Source organism: Coccinella septempunctata, chromosome 1, assembly GCF_907165205.1.
Source record: "Coccinella septempunctata chromosome 1, icCocSept1.1, whole genome shotgun sequence".
In the NCBI taxonomy this organism is placed as follows: domain Eukaryota; kingdom Metazoa; phylum Arthropoda; class Insecta; order Coleoptera; family Coccinellidae; genus Coccinella; species Coccinella septempunctata.
Genome location: NC_058189.1, coordinates 11,620,529 through 11,644,505, shown reverse-complemented (window position 1 = coordinate 11,644,505; position 23,977 = coordinate 11,620,529). Strand labels below are relative to the sequence as shown.

At 33.5% G+C, this 23,977-nt stretch overlaps 1 protein-coding gene across 2 annotated transcripts in view; it reads left to right on the top strand.

Moving 5' to 3' along the window:
• LOC123310788 (tyrosine-protein kinase Src64B) overlaps positions 1-23,977 on the top strand; it is a 122,247-nt gene that overhangs the window by 36,088 nt on the left and 62,182 nt on the right. The window contains exon 1 of one of the 2 annotated variants that reach the window (XM_044894457.1): positions 19,504-19,734. The exons of the other annotated variant lie outside the window; for it this stretch is intronic. The gene's annotated coding sequence lies outside the window, so the exon portion shown is untranslated. Of the gene's footprint in view, positions 1-19,503; positions 19,735-23,977 lie in introns of those variants that run through there. 2 annotated transcript variants of the gene reach the window in all.

Below are 23,977 nucleotides of genomic sequence, written 5' to 3'. Positions count from 1 at the left end.
CGAATTTACTTGGAAAAATACAGAAATATTATTTCAATAACCCCATTGTCAAACGAGCTATTATTTAAATATTAGTTAGTTTTGGTGGTGTACATGAGTCAGCACCCACTCTCAAGGTCAGGAAGTGGAACAGCTGGTGGCGACGCTCTTTGATTTATTTAAAATTACAATATCCGTACTTTGGGTGACTGCTGACTGCCTCTGTTCTATTGATATGTGGTCTGACTATTTTATTCTCAAATAATATATGATATTTGAGCAATAAATGCATTTTCAGCCATTACAAATCTCTTGAAACGACATCGTTGAGGCAGTAACTTCTGTGGGGTACTGACCCACCGCGTTTCACTAAAATGAGGTCTCACCACTATCTAAAGTTTTCTTTATAATTTTATATACCTACATCAAAGCGCGTCGCCGCTAGGTGTTCCACTAGCTGACCTTGAGAGTGGGTGCTGACTAAGGTACACCCTCAATACTAAATCATATACAATTATGAACCATTACAAAATACTTGCCGAGTGGTGAGATTCGTTATTTAAAATTGATTTAAATGTTCAATAATCGAAACCATTTTTTTCTTCAACTTCAACTAACACCTCAGGTGAAATTTTCATTATGCTCATCATTTTCATTTCGAGAACACATTGATAACGATAAATTCGGACTGAAGAATGGACTACCCAAATTGTGAATTATGCATCGTTTTCATAAGAAGTGGCCCATTAAAACTTCCCCATCTAATTAACGCCTCGATTCTGAACTCCGAAGTTAATTAACGAAATTCGCCGAGCAAATTCTGATCTCCGACGTGTGCAAAGTCCCTTACATAAACTCCAGTAGCTATGAACTCGGCTATTGTTAAACAACTCTGGGTCCATTTACGGCTCGCTCTCGAGTTCATCGAGCCGCCCTCTTGATCGTTTTGAAGCGACAGCAATTAAAAACATTCAACGGAAAATGTATAAGATGATAAATGTGCCGATAACGAAATAACTTCATCGGCTGAGGGTGCCTCCTTATGGCGCGGCGATCATTTTATCTCGCATTACCTCACATTTGAATGGAATAATCCACGAGTGGAGCGAAAAAACTGCTGTTCACTGTTTAACACAAAGGGTTTGAAATGAGAAAGTTGACGAGCTGCCTAAGCAAGACTTTTCACTGGCTTTCTATGTCTTAGCACCTTCATCTTGTCATAAAAAATAGTGGTTATAGAGGATGTTTCAAAATTAAGATATAACGAAGTAGTATTTATAATACAATAAATGAGTTACCACAATTTAGTTGGTGATAAATACCTTTTTCAATTTCATATTCGATAATAATAAGGAATTCATTCATTTCATTTCGTACAGGAGTTACCAGAATCAAGCATCCATTTGACCTTTCATTTCATGTTCGAACATTTTTTTCTTTGCCAAGTTGACAAACACTATCAGTATAATGACAACCAAAGATTATAATCTTTGACAACAAAATTCCTCAGAATAACAAGTTGAGTCTATGACAGTTATGACACTATAATACATATTTGTAATCTGTCATTATAATATCATAATATCTGTTTTTATAATGCTTATTCTGTGAATTGTTGCATTCAGCCAAATTAGCCAATTTTTTGAATTTTTAATTGTCATATTGAAGAAACTGGAAGATGAGGGGGCAATTTTTTCATTCCATTCGATAAAATCATTTGTGAGATGTAACTGAAAATTACATTTTCTTACGGATTTTCAACAGCCTGTATATTTTCGACCGAGCCTAATTGCAAAATAGTGAAGGGAAAATTTTTTCATCTCGACCTCAAAAATTTTCTGTTGAAATACAGAGTCTTGACTTCTGCAAATATATCAAAAGTATATTCTTGAGGTCAAAAGAAACACTTTTTTCCTTCGCCATTTTTTTCGGATCGGTTCGGTTTAAAAGATACATACATGCTGTTGAAAAACCATAAAAAAATGTTATTTTAGTTCTATCGCACAAACGGTTTTATCGAATTAAATGAATTTCGGAATATAGTTGTTCATTTATTTGATTAATATTTTTCGAACACAAGATGTCACCCATGTCTTCCAGTTTTCTCATTATGACCATCACGTACCATAAAAATACCAAAAATAGGGAATACTCCTCCTGACGAAAAAACCATTTCAACCGTTTCCCAAAAAAAATTATTTAAAGCCTTAAAAATGAAAAATGAAAAATAAAAATGGGTATTTGAAATACCCGTTTCATTTCAATTGCACAAGTTGACAACATCGACTGAAATATGCCTTGATAATAAAGGACAACAAATATATTATCTTGATGATATAGACAAAGATAGCTATCTATGAAGTCCGCTACGAACGAGAAAGGTCGTAAAATTTTATGGAATATTTATGGCCGGTTGCAGTTGAGGCTCGCCAGTAAGTACACGCCTGTACATCAACAGCTGTTATTTAATAAGCAAGCTGATCGGACATTGTTCTCTTTATTGTCTAGTAGGCGCTGTTGCCAAATCGTAAACTTGAAACCAAGCTATTTAAATTTTAAAACCCCGTATTTGAAGAATGATTTTGAATAGTTGCGCGGTGCATTTGAAAAAGTCATTAATGAAACTCATAATTACTCAGTTTAAACTTTCATATGCAGTGATAACCCAAATTGAGGATGAGGAGAATTCCCCATTCAAAGAACCCAACTCTTCACTCTAAGTTGGACGCTATCTAATGAATATTTGAACGTTTTGTAAAATAAAAGTATTCTTCAAATTTCGTAAAAATTTAATACTTTGAGCTAATGCAACTCTTTATAAAAGATTCACATATGTGTAGTGTTGCAGATTTAGCTAGTTATTCTGAAGGTAATTTTGTTTTTCCAGGGGTGGCATAGCTCATTATGAAAACTCAAAATGTCTATATTTATTTATCAGGGCCGAATGGGAAGAAATGGCCCTATTGTTAAAATATTTGTACGAGTCAAAGACTCACCTTGTATAAGTACAGTGTGTCTCATTTTGGTTGAGACTGTTTTGTATCTCAGCTATTATTAAAAATAGAAACATGCGTCTTTCGCTACCGTGTATCACTTTTTTGTTAAACTTTTAAAGCCACGCACAGAAATATGTACTTTTGTTCCTGAAATACAGGGCGAAAACTACATAAAAGTCAGTGGCGTAATTGAAATTTTTTTTAGTCCATTGCTCTCAAGATTGGACATAAACTTGGTATTTTTTAAACGCTGTATATTTCAACGTCAAATTTTTTTCTGAATACATTGATGTATCACAACCTAATCTTTAATAAATTTAAGCTTCAAAAATCAGAAAAATCCATATTTATGTTTGTTTTTTTGATAGTAGGCCATGAATTATTTCACACATGCATTCAATCATTACTTTTTTCAAACCGCCATGTAATTTTAACCTACTTATTTAATTATATTTCGAACATTTTCTAGTTTAGGTATGTTGAAGAGTGATATTAATGTTCAATAATTAAATAAATAGGTTTAAATCACATGGCGTTTTGAAAATGCAATAATTGAATGCATGTGTGAAAGAATTCATGGCTAATGAAAAAAATGACACAAATATGGATTTTTCTCATTTATTAATGATGTATCATTGTATTCAGACAAAAATTACAAAAATTTGACGTCAAAATATAGAGGGTGTTCCATTAAAAAAATACCAAGTTTGTGTTCAATCTTACAAAAAGTGCTCAGTGCTCTAAAATAATTTCAATTACGCCACTAACTTTTATGTAAAAATATCTATTATAAGCAGTTTTTCTCATACAAGGCCTGAGAAATAATAACATCTTCAAAAGTGTACATTTTCGTTTTCGCTCTGTATTGCAGGAACAAAAGTACTTGGAATATTTCTGTTTGCGGCTTTAAAAGTTTTACAAAAAATGATACAGAATCCCGAAAACCGCATGTCACTATCTTAATAATAGACGAGATACAATGCAGTCCGGTATACGCAGAAAAGCTGTGTTTTCGAAATATACACATATATACAGGCTGTTTAAGTTAAGTAATTATACTGAAGGCAGTTATTTCTATTTTTTCAGAAAAAAAAAGGATGAAGGAAAAAGTCTTTTTGAGATCTCAGATCTGCTTAATCCTGGCAAATTCAAGCTCGATAATTGGGACTTGTAGACTTTCGTTTTGTCTCTCGAAAAAAGGAACGGTTTTGAATCATGGTGATATATTATTTCGTCAACCTTCAAAAAGCCCCGCTGATGACTTGATAAATTCTGAATGAACCAAAGTATAATAGTCCTAAGCACTGCCGGATTCACAGCAATTAATTGCTGTAGTTTTCATTTCGAAATTCACGTAGAATCAGTCATGTGGTCAAGGATTGTTTCCGATGTTATTCTTATCTGTGAATTGAGATGAAATGAGCTAGCAGTCTGCTGTTCTCACAGACACAGAGATTATAAACCCGTATGAAGTTCAACATTTATAATGCACTTATGCACGAACTGGACTGTTTAACGATTTAAATAATAAAGAGGCTTATTCAGACCATTAAAATGGTAATTGTAGTGAGCACTAAAACGTCAACGGAATTAATTATCGGCTATCGCGATTTGCTATGCATCAGCCATCTCTTACTCCCGTCATTTCGAATGCATTTCAACTGGAGTACACTCACAATATTCACCTAGATTAGTTCATAAGAAGTTGATGGAATTAATGATCATTCACAAACGAAGATTGTATACCATTATGCGATTATGAAAATGAAATGTTCGTAATGAAATAACTGGCCAAAGGGAGGGTTGCCACAACATAACCGACTTTGCTAGGGGGGTCACAGTCCACACATGTGGATAATGTAAAATGTGGAGTTTTTATCCATGTATTGTACGATGTGCGCTTAACTAAACTCTTCCTTACTTGAGGAAAGACACAACACTCTGACCAGCGATTCCCTTCACAAGTGCAAACATATGTTTTGCTATCCAGTAGGGATGCAAACATCGTGAAACATCGATGTGAAAAAACATCGCCAAGACAAAGTTGAAGTTTTCTTCTGTTAAAGAAAAAAAAAGAATGTTTTAATGTTCTTCATTGATATTTTTCTGATGAACCAGAGCAATCTATTGGATGTATTAATTCAAAAATAGATGGTTTATCCTTGTTTGCTCCAGTTTCAGAAAAAAATCATTCTTCGGTCCTGGGAAATGATGTTGCCACGGCCGTCTAAAGACAGGAGGTTTAGAAGACCGTGATGTTGCTATGTACTATACATATCAGTAATTACTTCATTGCATAGGAACTTATAAAATCAACGAATCTTCATATCTTACCACTTATACGATTGGATGTATAGCTGAACACAGATACATTTGTGTTTCAACTTCCAAGCTACTGAAAGCTAGATTTATGTAGTCATCGTATTTATTTACTGATGCACACGATGACTACATAAATATAATTAGACCAGGGCTAAACAGAATTGGGAGAAAAAAATTCTTCTTAGCAGTATGTTGTTGGTCGAAAAATTTTGTTTAAATTATTAGTGAACTCACAGAAGAGGTGGTGGTTTTTAGGGGTGGAAAATGATTTTTATGATTTCCGGCTAAGCCTCGTATCGAAAAAGTTCGAGAGTACCTAAGAGTTGTTGATAATTGCCAGATCTATAACTTTTTATGAACCGATTTTCGACATAACCTCGAATTAATGGTGAAAAATGCAAAATACCGTTTTTTCGTCTCAAATTTTTTTGCAACTGAAATGTATCGATTTGGAATTAAAATCATTGACAATATAGATTTCCATGCTCTTGATAAGCAGTATTTTTATTTCAGTCATAAACGCATTCTTCTGTTTTTTATGACTCGAAATAAAAAAGACGAAATTTGTTTGGCGAAATCTCGAATTATAAAGTTTACCATTTCTTTCTGGAAACCTCTATCTAACGACGAAATCAAAAATAAATTTTTCGTTTGAAAAAATAATCAAAACGAGAAAAAGCAAAAAATGGATTTTTTTCGGACTCTTTAAAACATTTATGTAGGTTTTAATTGATGTGAAGATTCAGAAAAACTCTTAACACGTGGATAAAACTGTATGATGTAAGATCTGTATGATGACGAAGAATTTGAATTCACATTCTGGTAAGAATTTTTCTTCAATTCGGGTTTTTAAAATCGGTCTAAAGTAATTTTGAAACGTTTTGTGTTCATTTACACACATTGGGTAACATTGTTTTGAAAAAGTTGCTTTAACAACAACTGCATAATGTAGAAGCATTTTCTATAGAATTTTCTCCATAAGTTTGAAAAAATGCTAGCACTTCCCGAAAATATATCAATACTCGTTTTTGTGGAGCTATTTAAAAAATGTGTGCGCAGCGTATTTAAAACATACAATAGGGAATACTCCTTCTGACGAATATGATGTATTTTTTATTAAATATCTTTGAAACGTCACATTTTGAAATAATCATTTTAACCGTTTCCCAAAAAAATTATTTTAAGTACTCAAAAATGAAAAATAAAAATGGTTATTTAAAATTTGAAGCGTTTAGTTTCTTTCGCACAAGTTGGCAACGTCGACTGAAATATGCGTTGATAATTAATAAAGGACAACAAATACATTACCTTGATGAGATAGACAAAGATGGCTGTCTATGAAGTCTGCGACGAACGAGGAAGGTCGTAAAATGTTATGGGATTTTTATGGCCGCTTGCTGTTGAGGCTCGCCAGTGAGTACGCGCCTTATGATGGCTCCAAATCAACAGCTGTTATTTTATAAACAAGCCATTGTTCTTTTTATTTTCTAGTAGGCGTTGTTGCCAAATCGTAAACTAGAAACGAAGCGATTTGAATTTTAAAACCTCATATTTGAAGAATGATTTTGAATAGTTTCCGCGGTGCATTTCAAAAATTCATGAATGAAACTCATAATTATTCAGTTTAAACTTGCATATACTGTGATAACCCAAATTGAGGAGAATTCCCCGTTGAAACTAACCACTTCTACATACAGTGTTGTGCATAAGTCTGGAATAAAATTGAAATTTCCTCAACCAATTACTCAAAATGGAAAGCCTTCAATATATTTTCAATTTTCGTCATTTAATATTTAATTTTTTTCAAGGGACTTTTGTGTTTTTCCTGATAAATTAAAAAAAAAATGGAGGGATTCCATTTTCCCTGACCTTTCCAACGAGCCCACACATGGTATATGTTGGATGGTTAAAAATGAATTAACGAGTTCTCAGACGTTACACTTTGTGTAACGACATAAATAAACTATTCTTATTGTTATTTTTATTCATGTTGAGTTGTTGGTTGAAGGGATATTAAATTTATTCTAGATTCATGCCCAACCCTCTATGTGGAAGACAAGACGATATTAAATTCGTTTAAGGGTCTCTTATCTTTTCAGCTTCAACCTCATAGTGCAAATTACTCTTTCCAATAATTTTTTACTCCAAAGTCAATATCTTAAAAACTGTGGAACTCAGAAAAAAAAATTATGAGTCACCGGATTTCACGTTAATTTACAGCTATGAATATGCAATAATTTCAATATTTTCCACAAGAGTCAAGATGCAGGTGATCTATTTTTAACACAAAACCTGTGGCTGGTAGAGCAAATCTGTTTACGGTATCTTTGGTTCCATTCGCATGAGGATGGCCTTTAAATTCGTCGAAAAAAATATTCTGGATCTACGGAATCTTTTCTATACACCAAGTCCAATTCTTCCACATCATTTTCACCACAACAGATAAGAATTATCTCCGATAAAGACTAGCACGTCTTAAACCGACAATGTTGCAAGTTTCGGTTTCACTGTTCTTTTCCAGTAGGTTATTTACCTTTTTCCGCTCAAACGTATCTTAATACGGAATGATTTATTCCAACGTTGATATATTCACTTCTTTTGATCATCCAATAGACATCTTTCTTCGAAACGTAATCTAATGAATTCTTTGACATTATAAGACACGAGAACCATCATTTAACAATTATTCATACCTGATAATGTAGTGATTATGTGATATACACGTGTTCGGTTTTGGAATAAAAGGAAAAGATGGAAATTTGAAGAATTATTAATGGGGTGTGCTCAGTGTAGAATAAATTGATCTTTGTGTGATCTTGACACGTTTAAACCCCTTTGACATTTAATTTCGTTGAGTGTGTTGCCAACACGAGGTGAGTTAATAAGCTTCTCATGCCACAAAAACTCGTCGAAGAGTCAGATTGAGGCGGAATGAGAAGATTTAAGGTAGTTATTCTTGAATTGTTCATAGATGGATAGACACCCTGAATTTGAACCGCAATTTTGTTGTCCCTAAACATTGAATTATTCTTTTGATTTGTGTATTATTTTCAATAATAACAAACCAAGTGAGCTCTCAATTAAGCTCTGAACAAAACTTAACAATAATCCGATTATCCTTCGTGATTGGTGAATCATATGGCCACAGGATTTGAAGAAATCGATTTCAACTCGATGGTGGAACTGACTGTACTGTATTTCAGCCGAAGTTTTGTTTTTCAATTGTATTGGGGATATGTTCAAAGTGACCACTATCTTTTTCATTTACATTTTTTTCAAGCCACAGACAGTCCCTGACTTTGTGGTATTTTAGTTTGTTTGTCATAGGTTTCATTTTTCTTCTTTTTTTGACAAATTTCAGGTTATTGCACTTCCAATAACGAAAAATGAACAAGTAAATACTCACACAAATCAATTCGATTTTTCCTATGATCCAGAAAAAGAGGATGAAATCACATTGGATGCATGGAAATATCATAAGCAAATAAACATCTATCAACATAAAATTCATTGTTTTAATCGACCATCAGCTCGAAAATTGAAAACGGAATTATCTGGGTCCAGCTATAGCTACAATCACATAAAATTCTAGTAGCAACATCATTTCCAACCAAATTTTTTAAAGCCAGGGGTTAACCCAAAGGAGAAACTGCTCTTAAAACTATTATTTCTGACTGAATTCACCAAATAGATTGCTATAGTATTTGAGAAGGAAATTCTTGTAAAACACTAAAAGAAAGATTGGAAACATGGAAGTTTTCTAGACTAGGTATGTGTTTATCAACCGATGTTTTGAAATATATTGTACCTATATGGTTCAATGAATAGATTGATGTCGAGTATTGGAAGTTTATATCATCGCAGTTGAGGTAAAATTTTTATTGAACCATGGACAACATGGATATATTTTCCGAATTTCGATTTTAAATTTCCCCAGCGTAATTCCGAATAAAATTGCTTGGAATGAATATGAATGTGCCATTACATTCAAATACCTACACATTTGAATTGAGAATTGATTGACCATTCAAAAAATATGAGCAAAATTTTTATAAATATACCTATACTGCAAGAAAAATTTTGCTCCGTTTTCCGGAAAACCGGAAGTTAAAATGAAAAAAACTAATACTCAGAAATAGTCCCTACATCATTTAATTTTGAAATTTTTTTAAATAGTTTTTCCATAATAACTTTGTATGCTTAGGTATATGTTCGATAGTTTTTCCGATAGCACATTTGGGTAACCCTTGAAGACTGCTATCATACTTATGGTTCAATTTTTAATTTTACTAAATGAATAAGGCTCAAAATCCAGTTGACCCGCTTAGCTAAAACACACTACAAATTCGATGGGATTGAATGGCAGCTCTGTAACTGTAGGAACTAGGGAAAAATGGTGCCATCCATTTTTCAAAAAATTGTTAATGGCCGAAACCTCTATCTTCTTTTGTTTTTAAAGTATTAGTGAAAACTCATTTTTCGGCTCTTCGTACTGGTACCTCTATTTCGTTAAGTATTAAGTATCATTAGAATGCAGTGGCGTAGTCAAAGATTTTTTTCAGTCCGCCACTTGTGATATAATGATAACTTTTATTTTTTTAAATATAAACCCTGTGTTATTCTTACATATTTCACTCCCATATTTATTCTGATTCAGAATATATAACATACGTCGTGTCTTTAATTGTTCATCCAATAAACTCAAAAACTAGTTCGGTCTAGTTGGCAGGTCATTTCTCTTATAATATGATAATGAACTTTATGCTCCTAAATTGTTTCAGGTTAATCACACAGGCTTCAGGTCCTTTCGTTTGCATAAAAAGTGTAGCACTTTTCTACACTCGATTCAAGTTTTCGTTTGCTGATTGAATTTACACCAGTGTAGAGGAGGTGTAGTTTATCTACATCTCCTTTTGACTACGTGTAGATAAACTAAACTTCCTCTACTCTGGTGTAAATCAAGTGGATTTTCTTAGGTTTATTATTCTGATATTAAAATTGTAACAACCTTGTAGATTTCAAAGAATGAACCTCATTATTATTACTAATATGAGAGACTTTGAAGATCACTTCCATTCCGGATATTGAAAAGGATGAAAAACTTTCCCAATATGGAATGAATAACTTTCAGGAAATTTTATAACCCTGGCTTCAACTGAATATGTTCCGAAACCTTTCCAAGTACCTAGTGGATAATCCAAATATAAGTACCACAGCCTTTTCAAACACCTTCACAAATAAGTCTGCCAGTACAGGTACATTGGTAAATATGAAGTAGTCATGCGAAATTCTAATAATTTTCTCATTTCCGAGCTTCTTCTCGAATATCCGGAACAAAAGTGATCTCCAAAATCTCTCATGACCTGACACAACATAGAAGCATAAAGTTCATATCATATATTAGATATCAATGAAAATGACCTACCAACTTGACCGAAATAGTTTTTGAGTTTTTTTATTTGAAGAACAATTAGAGATACGACATATATAATCTGAATATGGGACTGGAATTTGTAAAAATAACATAAGTTAATTAAAAAAAAAATGAGTTATCACTATATCACTGAAGTGGCGGACTGAAAAAATCTTTGACTACGCCACTGCATTCTACATGAAGAAGTGTTTTTCGGTATCACTGATGCTTTACTAAATAAAGGCACCATTACGAAGAGCCGAGTTTTCATTTATAACTACATAGAAAACAAAAGCAGATAGAGGGATGCGGTTTTGACCATTAACAATCTTTTGAAAATCGAGGTATGAAACGAACCATCCATTTTTTCCTAGCTCTTACGGTTACAGAGCTTCCATTCAATCCCACCATCGAATTTTGCCCACCCTGTACGTGAGTTAGTGAAACCTGAATCTAAAAAATAAATAAATTTTCACTTTTTTGAATTATATTTTGAACTATCGTTCAATTTGAGGTGGAAAAATATCAAGAAAATTATTTCTGTCGACAAAGGATTAATTATTGAACTATCAGTCCTTATTGTACCTGAAATTTGTCAAATTTTGTGCTATGTTTCTCTATTAATCAGAAATATTCATGTGGCTTCCAATTTACATTTAGATGACGAAATTTTAACAGCTTATGAAAAGCGACATCGTGTCATTCCCTACATGCGCTTCGAAAATAATGAATAAAAATGAAGAATTTTCTGATTTGTTCTTGTTTGACATGTATGCTCAGAGGGCATCGAAATGGAGGAAATGTAGAATACTCTCATACTCTGTTAAATTACCACATTATGGCGATTTCCATAGTTATTTCCAGTTACGTTCATGATTCACTAATGACTAAGGGATCTGGGGTTTCGAATATCGGTCTGCCTGATGTTATCCAGTGCAGGGAAATTTGCGTTGGACGCACCCTTTTGATTTAATTATTTAGGATGTAGAGGGGTGAATGGAAAACACAAGTGGTTTACTAGAACAGTGGAATTTACTCTCGAATATTCACCGAAAGCCGGTTCTATTATGAAAAAATAGAAATAAACCAACGAGTAGACCAAATCTTTTCGAGACCAAATGTTGTCTTCAGCGCCAAGAAGGAAATTTTCGTAGTTGACCGACCAGACTGCCGAGGAAGAATAAAGTGGTTGAATTTTGCATATCCTATGCATTAAGATTTAAAAAGGAACATGAATACAGGCATAGAAATAGGAGAAAAAAGTTATGAGATTGATCTTTTACCGCAACTCTCTTCAAAAAAAGGTATTGTACTCGAATCAGGGGGATAGGGGGGCCGAGGAATTTCAGGGATCCCCTTTTAATCGTCCTTGTGATGAAGTATCTACCTGAGTGAAATGACCGGTCTTATAGGAGTTGCTTTTTTTCTGATCCAAATATTATTACTATCAAGAAAATGAATCAGAATTGTTTTGACTTGGTTTTTCTCAGTTGGAAAATATATTCGTCAATTGAAAAATTAGTGGTCAGTCTATCAAAACATGCATTTTTTTTTCTTTTTTTTTCCTGTCAAATTTGATCTGTAGTGAAATACTGTTCAACTGGTCACTCATTATGCTTCAAACATTCTCTTTTGTCAATTTTCGAATTTTTGGGTCTCCCTAGAAAATATTAATCAACAAAATGTTCTAGACCTTCCAAATATCATTTGTGTCAGCTACAAACTTGTGTTCCTGATAAGGAATAATTCCTTATGTCTCGTTTCATGTTTTCAAGGGTCATTCTCAAGGATTACCTAAGTTTAACACAAAACTTTATGGCAGCTCCCCTGCTCATCTGGGTGAACCACATGTTGTCTAGATATTGCCAGGTCTTGAAGTTTTGTCTGTTGTCAGTGTCACTTATTTTCTCTTGTACCATTCATTGAGTATGAACATGTAAAAATGTTATTGAAATATTACCTTCGCCAAATGAATTCTTTGGATAGTCTTCGAAATATGTACGTTTCGTATTGAACTCTATATATTAATAATAATATTTACTCTTACAAACAGCTGATCACTGCTAGACTGAGAGACGGATTTTTACTTCATCCTTCATTTATGCAGGGTGTATTTGAAGGTGAGGCTTTTTTTCAACAGGATGTAGAACCGGTCCAAATGAAGCGTTTCACCAAAAATCACCTGTACAAAATTTTCAAAATGACAAAGTTGAAAAAAAATTTTGAAAATGATTACTGAAATAGATCCTAATACGACCCTAGACCGTTTGTTAGCTGAATTATCGCAAAGCAGTGGGAAAAAACTCATCTCCTGATTCGACCATGTGGTTTCGTTTAGGATATTGGCTCGTTCTATATTTACGTGGTAATGGAAATGGAAAATTAGAATTGCCGAATTGTTCTCATTATTTTTTAGTAACTTACACGATTTTATTAAATGGCTCATTTCGATACCAACTGACAGAACAGACTTAGGACACAAGTGTAAAAAATAGAATAATACTTCAAACTCTCACCAATAAAATTCGTCTGAATTATTCACGAATTTTTTCACAATGGGCATCACAATCTTCTTGTTCGAACATTCGTCGTAAAAATGGGATGAAATGGGGAAACATCATAGTACTTTTTCAACATAACTGACATAAGCACTTTCAAGAAACTGCCTCGATTTTCTACATTTTATTTTCAAACTAAATTGCACGATACAACAATTATTATTCTCTCAAAAGTGACCTGATGCATCTGATACGATGAACTTGGTACTGAACCATTCATTTTCCAGCCATATGTTTATGTTTTGTTTCGTTTTTGCGATGCCGGAGTCACCTTCCACAGTCCCGTACTTGAAATTCAATGAAATTTTGTCGAACTTCTAGGGGTTGTATCTCAGCCATCTCGGATATTTTATATAGACAATTTTTGGTTAAACAACTTATTTTGATGAGTTCTACGTTCTGTCAAAAAAAAGCCTCGCCTTTGAAAACACCCTGTATATGTTCCTCGAAAATTTTAGTTGCTATTATGAGCCAGTCCGACCTCATAACCTCAAAAAAGTTGTGAAGGGCAAGCAAACGCGTTTACAAGTGCAATTCCTCCCTTGAAGAATATTTTCGTTGTTACAAGGTACAAAAGAATAGTAGGTATGTATTTAAGTTCATCAAGAACTCGAAGAATTTTTATTATGCAATAATAGGTATATGAAAAAGTAAGAGATGATAAATATTATCATCGTATATCAAGATTTCTGAATTACCAGTTTTCTTTCAATGAATACAAGAAGTGTCTGTTTCGTTGAAATTTCGAAAACAGATCGAGAAATGGATGAGTTCATTCCCAGAAAATGAGCAAGATTAGAGGTTTTGATTCATACAAGAAAGGTAGATATATAAGTTACAGTCCCGATGGAATATGGTGATATTTGAATTTTTTCAATAAAAACTGTCTCATTGGATCAATCTCAAACACTCCATTTATTTCGAATCCTCAAAGTGCAATCGACAAAAGGCATTATCTCTAATTCAAAAGCTGCTTGAATATTGGCAATTTTTTGTCGGAAATTCGGATAGAATAATCCCGTGTGTCAAACAGCGTTTTTGTAAATTTGTCCACAGGTAAATACTCTCCAACTGCGATTAACTAAAATAATCCTACGCGTAGCGATTCATGCTTCCTAGTTCATGAATATCCCAGATATTTGTGTTGTGATTGTGCCTCTCCACCCACTCAACGAACGTCAGAGATTTTGGATATCGTTAGTTAGACGATTTGCCACCATCCTGTCGCCAAAATATCCATTATTCATTTCATCATTCTTTATCACCTCCTTTATTCGTTGTCGCCAAACACATTCGACTCATGTTTCATACTATTCAACTTTAGAACTGGAAAAATTATGTCAGTATTCGATCTTTTGAAGTTCTTGCTGCTATCAATACTAAGAAATCATCTGTATTGTCTTCTCACAAAAAGATCGATGACTTCGTATTCAGATTCCTTTCTTCAAGAAATAACGCATATATTAAAATGAGTACAGGGTAGTCAAAAATATGGGAAAATCCATATTTTTGGTAAAAACTTCTGTACAAAAAAAACTAATTGTTTAAGCCAATCGGCAGTTAATAGAAATTTTCAATCGGAAATTTAGCTAAACAGTGGCGTGGTATTTTTCCAGAAAACTGAGGATACTTTTTGATATTTGAAAGAAAATGAAATAACTAGAAATTATTTCTAATGAATCCATTAATACTGGGTGTTGTGTTTTCTATGTCACTTAGTATATTTAGAAGTATTCTTAAATATCTCCTATAGTTGGGGAGCTTAAGGGGAAAATTTGGGATTTATTCGAGCGTGGCAGATTAATATATAAGGGGAGATACCTTGGATCCTGTAGAGTACCTCTTCCAAAAATTAGATCTGTATATAGGGGGAATTGTCTGGGACAGCCTATCAGAATAGTAAAAGTAAACTATCATCGTACACATTCGAGCGTGTCAGATTAACATATTTGATATATTTGGTTAATTACATGTTGAATAGTATCCTTGAGTATTAACTCAAAGATAGTATACATATTATATTCTCTTCTGACAATTTGAGCGTGACGAAAATGTGTGGGAGGGCGCCAAACTTGCAAAAAAGTCCTCACATGCACATACTCGAGTGCGGTGGCTTTTTTTTCTTATTCTGAAGCTACTGATTCAAAAATAACGGAAAAAATTTAATCTGACAGTTTCAGCAAGCCTAACAATAACACAAAAAGTTGTTTTGAATTATCTCCTCTCCTGGGTTTCGAATCTTTTTATTATAAAAGTTGAAGAGCATAATTTCGTCCGAAGCAATTTTTTCTACATGATTATACAGGATGGGCAAAATTGGTGATACCTGAACTACAACTTTTTCAAAAGAGATAGAGTAAAATGCATGGCACATTACGGTCGGTTGTCTTTTTTCGAGAAACTAATAATGCCATCAACTGCATTCCTCTATCTTCTTTTGTTTTCGAGTTATAGACCAAAATTAAAATTTCAACTTTGATCATTATCTTCGATTATGTTTGTGCTAGGATGTTGAAATGAAAATATTATACAGACACTTTTTTGATAGCAATCCAGTGGCGTAATATAATTTTTTCAAACAGGTAGGGGAGACTAGGGAGCATTGATACATGGGGAGGCTTGATACAGGCTTATATCCGCGATCTGTAGCCGTTTTCAAAAGTATTATACTAGTGAACACTATTCTTTGGCAGAGGGCATTGCGTGACGTTAATCTGTAAGGCTAACAGTAGTTTGTTTTTGAAATATTCAACGAAGAGTGTTTCGAGGTGAGAAATTGTAAGTTTTTACTCAAGTTACTTAAGGGTTTTATGATCATGCATTAATTCTTCGGCATAAACAAACATTTCACTGGGAAATATGCATAAAACTACTCAATTTACAGTTTTATTCGCTTTTCAAAATATATGAGTATAAGATGAAAACATAAATCACTTTAAAAATTGCTTTCAGGGAGGTTTGAGACATTTGTCGTGGGGAGGCCTGATACATGTATCATCTTCAAAAAATATTCCGTAGCTAGTTGGATAGGCCTACATGAAGGCGTTTTCCCCATCCAACATATCAAAGGGATTTTTAACAACTGGAATTTATCCGTACAATCCCCATGTATTAATGAGGCCGACTTTTCTTGTGCGGAAGTGACTAACCGACCATTTCCTGATTTTTCTACACCTATGGGACCAAAGAAAGCCAGTATCATTGCTGACCTACCTTCTGATCTAAATAATCCTCTCGATTACTCTCCCAGTACATCGTATCAATCCTCCCATATGTGGGGAGGCTTGAGACAGTTTGCATGTTTTTGTGTTCAACGTTCTGTACAGAATAAGATGTTTATGTTTTGAGACTTCTATATTTATTTTGTTGAACGATTAATTGAAGAATTATATAATATAAGAAAAGTCCTGTTTCTTCATGTAATTCAGTTTCCAGAATAAAAATTCCAAAAAACGTATCAACCCTCCCCAGTCTCCCCTATATTTGCTGAACTATAACATAAATTTGTAATTTTTCTTATGAAAACAGTAGTTTAAAATGACATAGAAAGACTGAGAGTGATGTATGATATATTTCTGAAACGGGAAAGAAATGAGATTTCAATTTTGGAACTCGAAAACAAAAGAAGATGGTGGAATACAGTTGTTGTAATTATTAGTTTCTCGAAAAAAGACGAAAACGTTCGTCTTTTTTCGCACATAACGATGTGCCATTCATTTTCCTCTATCTCTTTGGGTTAAAAAGTTGTAGTTCAGGTATCACCAATTTTGCCCACCCTGTACATTAGACAGACAGACTTTGACCTTGCCCTTTCGCATGTATGGCTAAGCTCCTGGAGCTCATCATTCTCTAGCTCGAAAACGGTTAAGGGTATGAAAAATTTAAAATTTTATTCTCTACAACTTTTATTATGAATACAAAAACGGTTAAAAGAATAAGAAGGGCGATATTAAAAAAAAGCTTTGTTTCATCTTCAAACTGTCAGATTAGGAAACCCCCTCCTGATTTGTGTCAGATTAATAGGTCAACACCGAGATTAATATTAATAATCTGTATGAAAATCCGACACGTTCGAGTTTGTACAAGCAACGATTTTTTTTTCATTCTCAAAGGACCGCTGTGCGTTACGTCCGAATTGTCAGTCTCTTGAAAAGTACCACGAAAACTGACAGATTAACATGAATTTATTATCAGAGATACATAGGGCATATAAAGGCTGTTCCAAATTCCAAAGTCGGCACCATTGCCAACTCCGTTATTAATGATGCTACGAATTCTGTTAAATGGGCAAACTAGTAGCATTTCTAATGGCCTTTTCGATGCCGAAAACAAACAAAAAATTTACAGTCGCGTTCTCAAAATATTTCATGAAATGAAATTTTTCTAAATGGAACAGCCTATATTTTATCATACATTTCGAATCGTAAATACATTTTCAATAACAAAGCTCAGATCACCCTTTCAATTTTTGTACTTATATGAATGGCAATATTTTTTTTGGGTGTTTGGACAATCATAAGGGTTTATTCCCCAAAATAAAGAAATTTTTTGGGCTAGTGAATGAAATGAATATTTCCACATAAGTCGCTCATTTTCTTTTTTTTTTCGAATAAAACCTCATGATTTTCCAAACACCCAATTGGTACTTATACGAATGACAATATTGTTTTTGGGTGTTTGGACAATCATAAGGTTTTATTCCCATTTTATTTCCACCTAAGTCGCTCATATTCTAATTTTTTTAAGCGAATAAAACCTCATGATTGTCCAAACACCCAATTTTTGTACTTATATAAATGACAATATTTTTTTGGGTGTTTGGACAATCATAAGGTTTTATTCCCCAAAATAAAGGAATTCTTTGTGCTAGTGAATGAAATGAATATTTCCACATAAGTCGCTCATTTTCTAATTTTTTTCGGCGAATAGAAATTCATGATTGTCCAAACACCCAATTTTGGTACTTATACGAATGACAATATTTTTTTTGGGTGTTTGGACAATCATAAGGTTTTATTCCCCAAAATGCAGGAATTTTTTTGTGCTAATGAATGAAATGAATATTTCCACATAAGTCGCTCATTTTTTTTTTTGCGAATAAAACCTCATGATTGCCCAAACACACAATTCTGGTACTTAACGAATGACAATATTTTTTTTGGGTGTTTGGACAATCATAAGGTTTTATTCACCATGATAAAGGAATTTTTCGTGCTAGTGAATGAAATGAATATTTCCACATAAGTCGCTCATTTTCTTTTTTTTTTCGAATGAAACCTCATGATTGTCCAAACACCCAATTTTGATACTTATACGAATGACAATATTTTTTGGGCTATTTGGACAATAATAAGGTTTTATTCCCCAAAATAAAAGAATTTCTCGTGCTAGTGAATGAAATGAATATTTCCACATAAGTCGCTCATTTTCTATTATTTTTTTTTTGGCGAATAAAACCTCAAGGTTATTTATTTCTTTAGGCGTTCGGACAATCATAAGGTTTTTTTCCCCAAAATAAAGTTTTTTTTTGTGCTAGTGAATGAAATGAATATTTCCACATAAGTCGCCCATTTTCAACTTCATTAAGAATGGTGATATGAGATTTGTTGTTGAGAATCTTATAACGAATCGAAATGCATTATAAAATATAGGGTGTTCAATTAAAAAAATATCATTTTATGAAATATTTTGAGAACGTGACTGTCAATTTGTTTTTTGTTTTTGGCATCGAGAAGGCCATTAAAAATGCTACTAGTTTGCCCATTTAACCGAATTCGTAGGATCAATAATATCGGAGTTGGCAATGGTGTCGACTAAGTTTGGAACACTCTTTATAGTATCTGAATCTGACACGCTGGAGTATGTACACCTGATGATTTTTTTTACATCTTTGAGAACCTGCAGACGCTTTCCCCATCGCTGAAAGTGCATTCATCATAGAACCTTTTTTTCTTTCTACTATCTAATCTTCAGACTCCACTAGGTCTCCACAACGCTCGAGTTAATCCCAATTTAGCATCGTTGGCCCTCCAACTACTATTATACCTTATGTTGACGACACTTGACTAGTTCAGGATAGATTAGGCTGAACAAATAAATTTATGATTCATCAATTCAAATTGCTCGGAACACCTCAGATACGAAGAGCAGCATTTCCAACTTCCATTATCTCATCTTGTCCAAATAATAGTCGATCGGTTCGGTCGGGTTCCCCACTATCGGTTTGTTTGGTTCGGTTCAGTCTTCAGTCTCTCTCGGTCGTCGTCAGTCTCGGTTCGAGGAACCGTCTCGTCAATTTATGGTATTGACACTGGATTTGTCGGAACTTGTCGTGATTTGAAAGTTTGCGTGTTCTAGTTGGTTTTTGAGAGTGAGCGTGATTTAATATAGGAATATTATGTGTTAAGTGAATGATTGGTTTCATCAGTTACACGTTTGATAAAGAGGTTTCCTTTCACTTTAATATGTGAGTTTTGAAGCAAAAAAAATATTTTTTATTTTAAGAATATTGGCGAATATTTGCCGGTGGTCTAACCGTATCATACTGGGATTAAGTCAGTCTACTTATATGATTTGAGATTTAGTATGATCTATTAATTGAATAAGTTTGTAATGTTCACTAATCTCATCTCAATAATTTGTACGATGATTATTTGTTTGATTTTTCCTCGGACTTTCCATAAAATATTTACTGGAGGTGGTCTGAATTTTAAAACATTTTCTGCTTGAAAGCATTAGGATTTTTTTGTTAATTGCATGGAAAATCGCTTGTATTTCTTCAGTGCTCTCCTCAAGTAACACAACATCTAATATATTATATGATGACCGCTGCTTTTGTTCGAAAGATTTTTCCCACTATCTTAACTTGACGTAACTTTAATTAACTTCGAATGCACGTTCAAAAAACATGTATTTAATTTTCACTGATTCATATAGGTACCTACTGATTGTAAATGTAAACCTCAAATTACTGAAAAACTAATTTGAATCAGCATCAATCAGTGGAGAGAAGTAAAATAAATAGTTGATGTGTTAGAAATAAGACATATTATATTGTCCAGCGCCCCCAATCAAAGCATGCCACCAAAAAAACTATGCACACAATAGATTTTTTCAAAACCCTTCGGATCCACCACTGGGGATTGCGCTTTACCAAATTCATCCCTTACTAAAATCTACCTGTTGAAGTCAAAAAAAGATGTGGATGTGGGTCAAGTGCCACATTGGGTCTTATGCATAAAGAAGAGTATTTGCCACGGTATTTGCTCTTACTATAATACATACTGTCTTTGTCAGTTGCTTATAAAATGTATAAATTCCTTTCAATAAACTGAAGTAAAAGCATTTACAACTTCTTGTATATGGCCAATTATTTCAAAGATCTTTTCAATGTGAGCATGGTTCTGCATGTGTTTCAACTGAGTACTTCCCGAGGTACTTTCATTGTAAACAGAAATAGTTAACCAATATACAGGGTGTTTCACGAGTGGTTGGCTATAGGCTAGTGGTGTATGCAGCTCATTTAGGCTTTTTAGGAAAATTGCTTGTTTTGTACTTTAGGCTATTAGTTTCCGAGATACAGGGTGATTAATGTATGTTTTTTGGCCTTAATCTCCGACATCTATAACGTGAGCATGAGTGGTACGATTTTAATGAAATTTTGTGGGCTCGTCGACTTCCAATAACCCTTCAAGATGGCAGATGCAGTTTCAAGATAATCAGCATAGTCCTCAGATTATTCAGATTTATTGTATTGTGTTCGCGTCCATGTTTTGTAATTAAAATAGGTATAGTAGGGAATTAGACCAGTGATTCAAGTTTTTATAAGTTTGTTGACGTTTCGGAATCGTTGATTCCTTTTAAATTTTTTTCTTTTTTTTAAGATTATGATGGTGAATCTTAGAAAATTGAAAGCAGTTTGGGATCAAGATTGGAATATTAGATTTCTGAGGAATTAAAATGTTCTTTTTCAACGCATGTGAACAAGTCACGGAATGTCAACCTTCGACTGACATTTGGTGACTTGAATCACTGGTCCAATTCCCTACGATACCTATTTTAATTCAGATTTATCTTTCAAATGTCGAAATCTATATTTTCTGGATCAGTTGAAAAAAAGTTGAAAAGTAACATTCTCTTCTATACAGGGTGATTTCAAAGGTGAGGCTTTTTTTTTGACAGAAAGTAGAACTCATCAAAACAGGTCGTTTAACCAAAAATTGTCTATATAAAATATCATCATAATTGTTGATATGTTGAAAAAGTGCTATGATGTTTCCCCATTTTTAAGAGGACTGTTGGAATGTTCGAACAAGAAGATTGTGATGCCCATTGTGAAAAAATTCGTGAATAATTTAGACGAATTTTATTGGTGAGATTTTGAAGTATTATTCCGTTTTTTAAACTTGTGTCCTAAGCCTCTTCTGTAAGTTCGTATCGAAAAGAGCCATTTCATAAAATCGTGTAAGTTACTAAGAAATAATGAGAAAAATTCGGCAATCCTAAGTTTACATTTTCATTACCACGTAAATATCGAACGAGACAATATCCTAAACGAAACCACACGGTCGAATCAGGAGATACTTACTGCTTTGCTATAATTCAGTTAACCAACGGTCTAGGGTCGTATTAGGATCTATTTCAGTAATCATTTTCAATATTTTTTTCAACTTTTTCATTTTGAAAGTTTTGTATATGTGATTTTCGGTGAAACGCTCCATTTCGACCAGTTATACCTTCTGTTGAAAAAAAAAGCCTCATCTTCAAATACACCCTGTATATCAGTTGTGCAACGACAGCCCTAAAAGATTGTTTTAGTTCGGACATTTTGTTTCTGCCACAATACCATTTTCGAGTTTAAAAAAAAAAGATGAAATAAAAAAAATTTCGGTGGCCACTCCTAAGAGCCTATTTCGTTTAGTTTCCTCACTACTCCTAGAATTCGAATCCGTTTTGGTGCTATGAATTTCCTATATTTGACAGAACATAGCAACTTCATCAAATCATGAGGAAGTATTCTCGGAAGTATTCAATTATGCATATATTTTTCATGATGCGAGAGCAGATTTATGAATATTTCATTTCGATTCCACTGCACGTTGATCGACTTAAATTAAATCCCATAATAGGACTGTGCCAAGAGTCTCCCAATCAAGTTATGATTCATTCTTTGAAATATTTAAGATGACCAGTCATTCATTATTGTCTCTCAACTTGAAGAATTCGTAAGTCAATGATAGTTGAAGTTAAATATGTAAGGAAATAGAGCTTTCAGTGAGCATTTCAACCTTCACGATTTGGACGAAGTGATTCAGTCTTCGATAAGAGAACTATTGATGAGGGAAATAGACAATGAAGTTCTAGAATCGACCACGAAAACGTTACCTATAAAACTTCCATAAAATGATTTTTATGTTTGAAGACATGTGAACGTAAAAAAAAATCCATCCAATCACTGTCTACGCTTTTTTATGAGATGTTATACACAGAGAGTGAGTAAAAAGCTGGGTAAAAGTAATGCTCTAAACTCTTCTGTATTTACTGCTTTGTAGAAAAATGCTCGAAGAGTTCAATTTTTATTTTGAACTAGGCAACTTTTCATGGGTAAAAAATTTGTTATGCACGCCCTTCCATGGGAAGGATAGTTGATTTCTTACTCAAGCCGTTCCAATTCAGAATGTAAAGAAAAAAAGTTCACACATATGAGGTGGATATACAGGGTGTCCCAAGAGGTTTCATATAGTCGATATCTCGGCTCTCAGACAGGGTAGATAAAATAAAAAATATTTCAAATGGCATCAAAAACTCTACCAAAATCCGTCGTTAAAATTTTGTTTCTAATTACCAACAATCAAAGGTTGCCCCTAATTTTTTTCCTTGCACCTTAATAATTGTTTCACTCTAAACGATTCCCCAGTATAGAACAAAATTTAACTTGTTCACTCTAAACGATTCTGCAATAAAAGAAAAAATATGTTAACCTTATTTTATTTAATCGATTGAACATAGTTTTTCTTTTATTGAGGGATCGTCTAGATTGAAGGATACGATTTAAATTTTTCTTTTACTAGGAAATCGTTTAAAGTGAAAAAATTATAAAGGTGCAATTGAAAAAAATATCTGGGGGGTAGTTTTTTTAGGGGTCGTAATTAGAAACAAAATTTTAATGTCAGGTTCTGGTAGTGTTCCTGATGCCATTTAAAATACTCTTTGTTTGAACTTTCTACCTTGTCTGAGAGCCAAGATATGGGCTGTATGGAACATGGGAGACCCTGTATAGTACTTGCGTTAGCCAGGCTTGTGAAAATGTTTTTGACTTTTAAATAAACTTTATAAGACCATGCTATAGAGTACATAATATTCCATAACTAATTAAGCTGTACTAATCCAGTTTGTAGTATATGAAGTGAGTATTAACCTGGCCATAAAATATATTGTTTTAAATTCTCGGAAATATTATTCTACATCTTAGTCAGATAGGCTGAAATTTTCTCGAAATTTATCCATGCTCTCGTAAGAAGATTAGACTTTTGATGCATTTTTCGAGATCTATGTTTTCAAAACGTGAACTACAAGAAACTGGATAATAATTTTTTTACGCCCAATTTTGTATCGTTATTGCTGTAAAATATGTTGACGATTTTTTTCATTAATGTTCTTGACGATTTATCAATAAATTCGCCCGAGTAATGTTGGACTGAAAAAGTTTA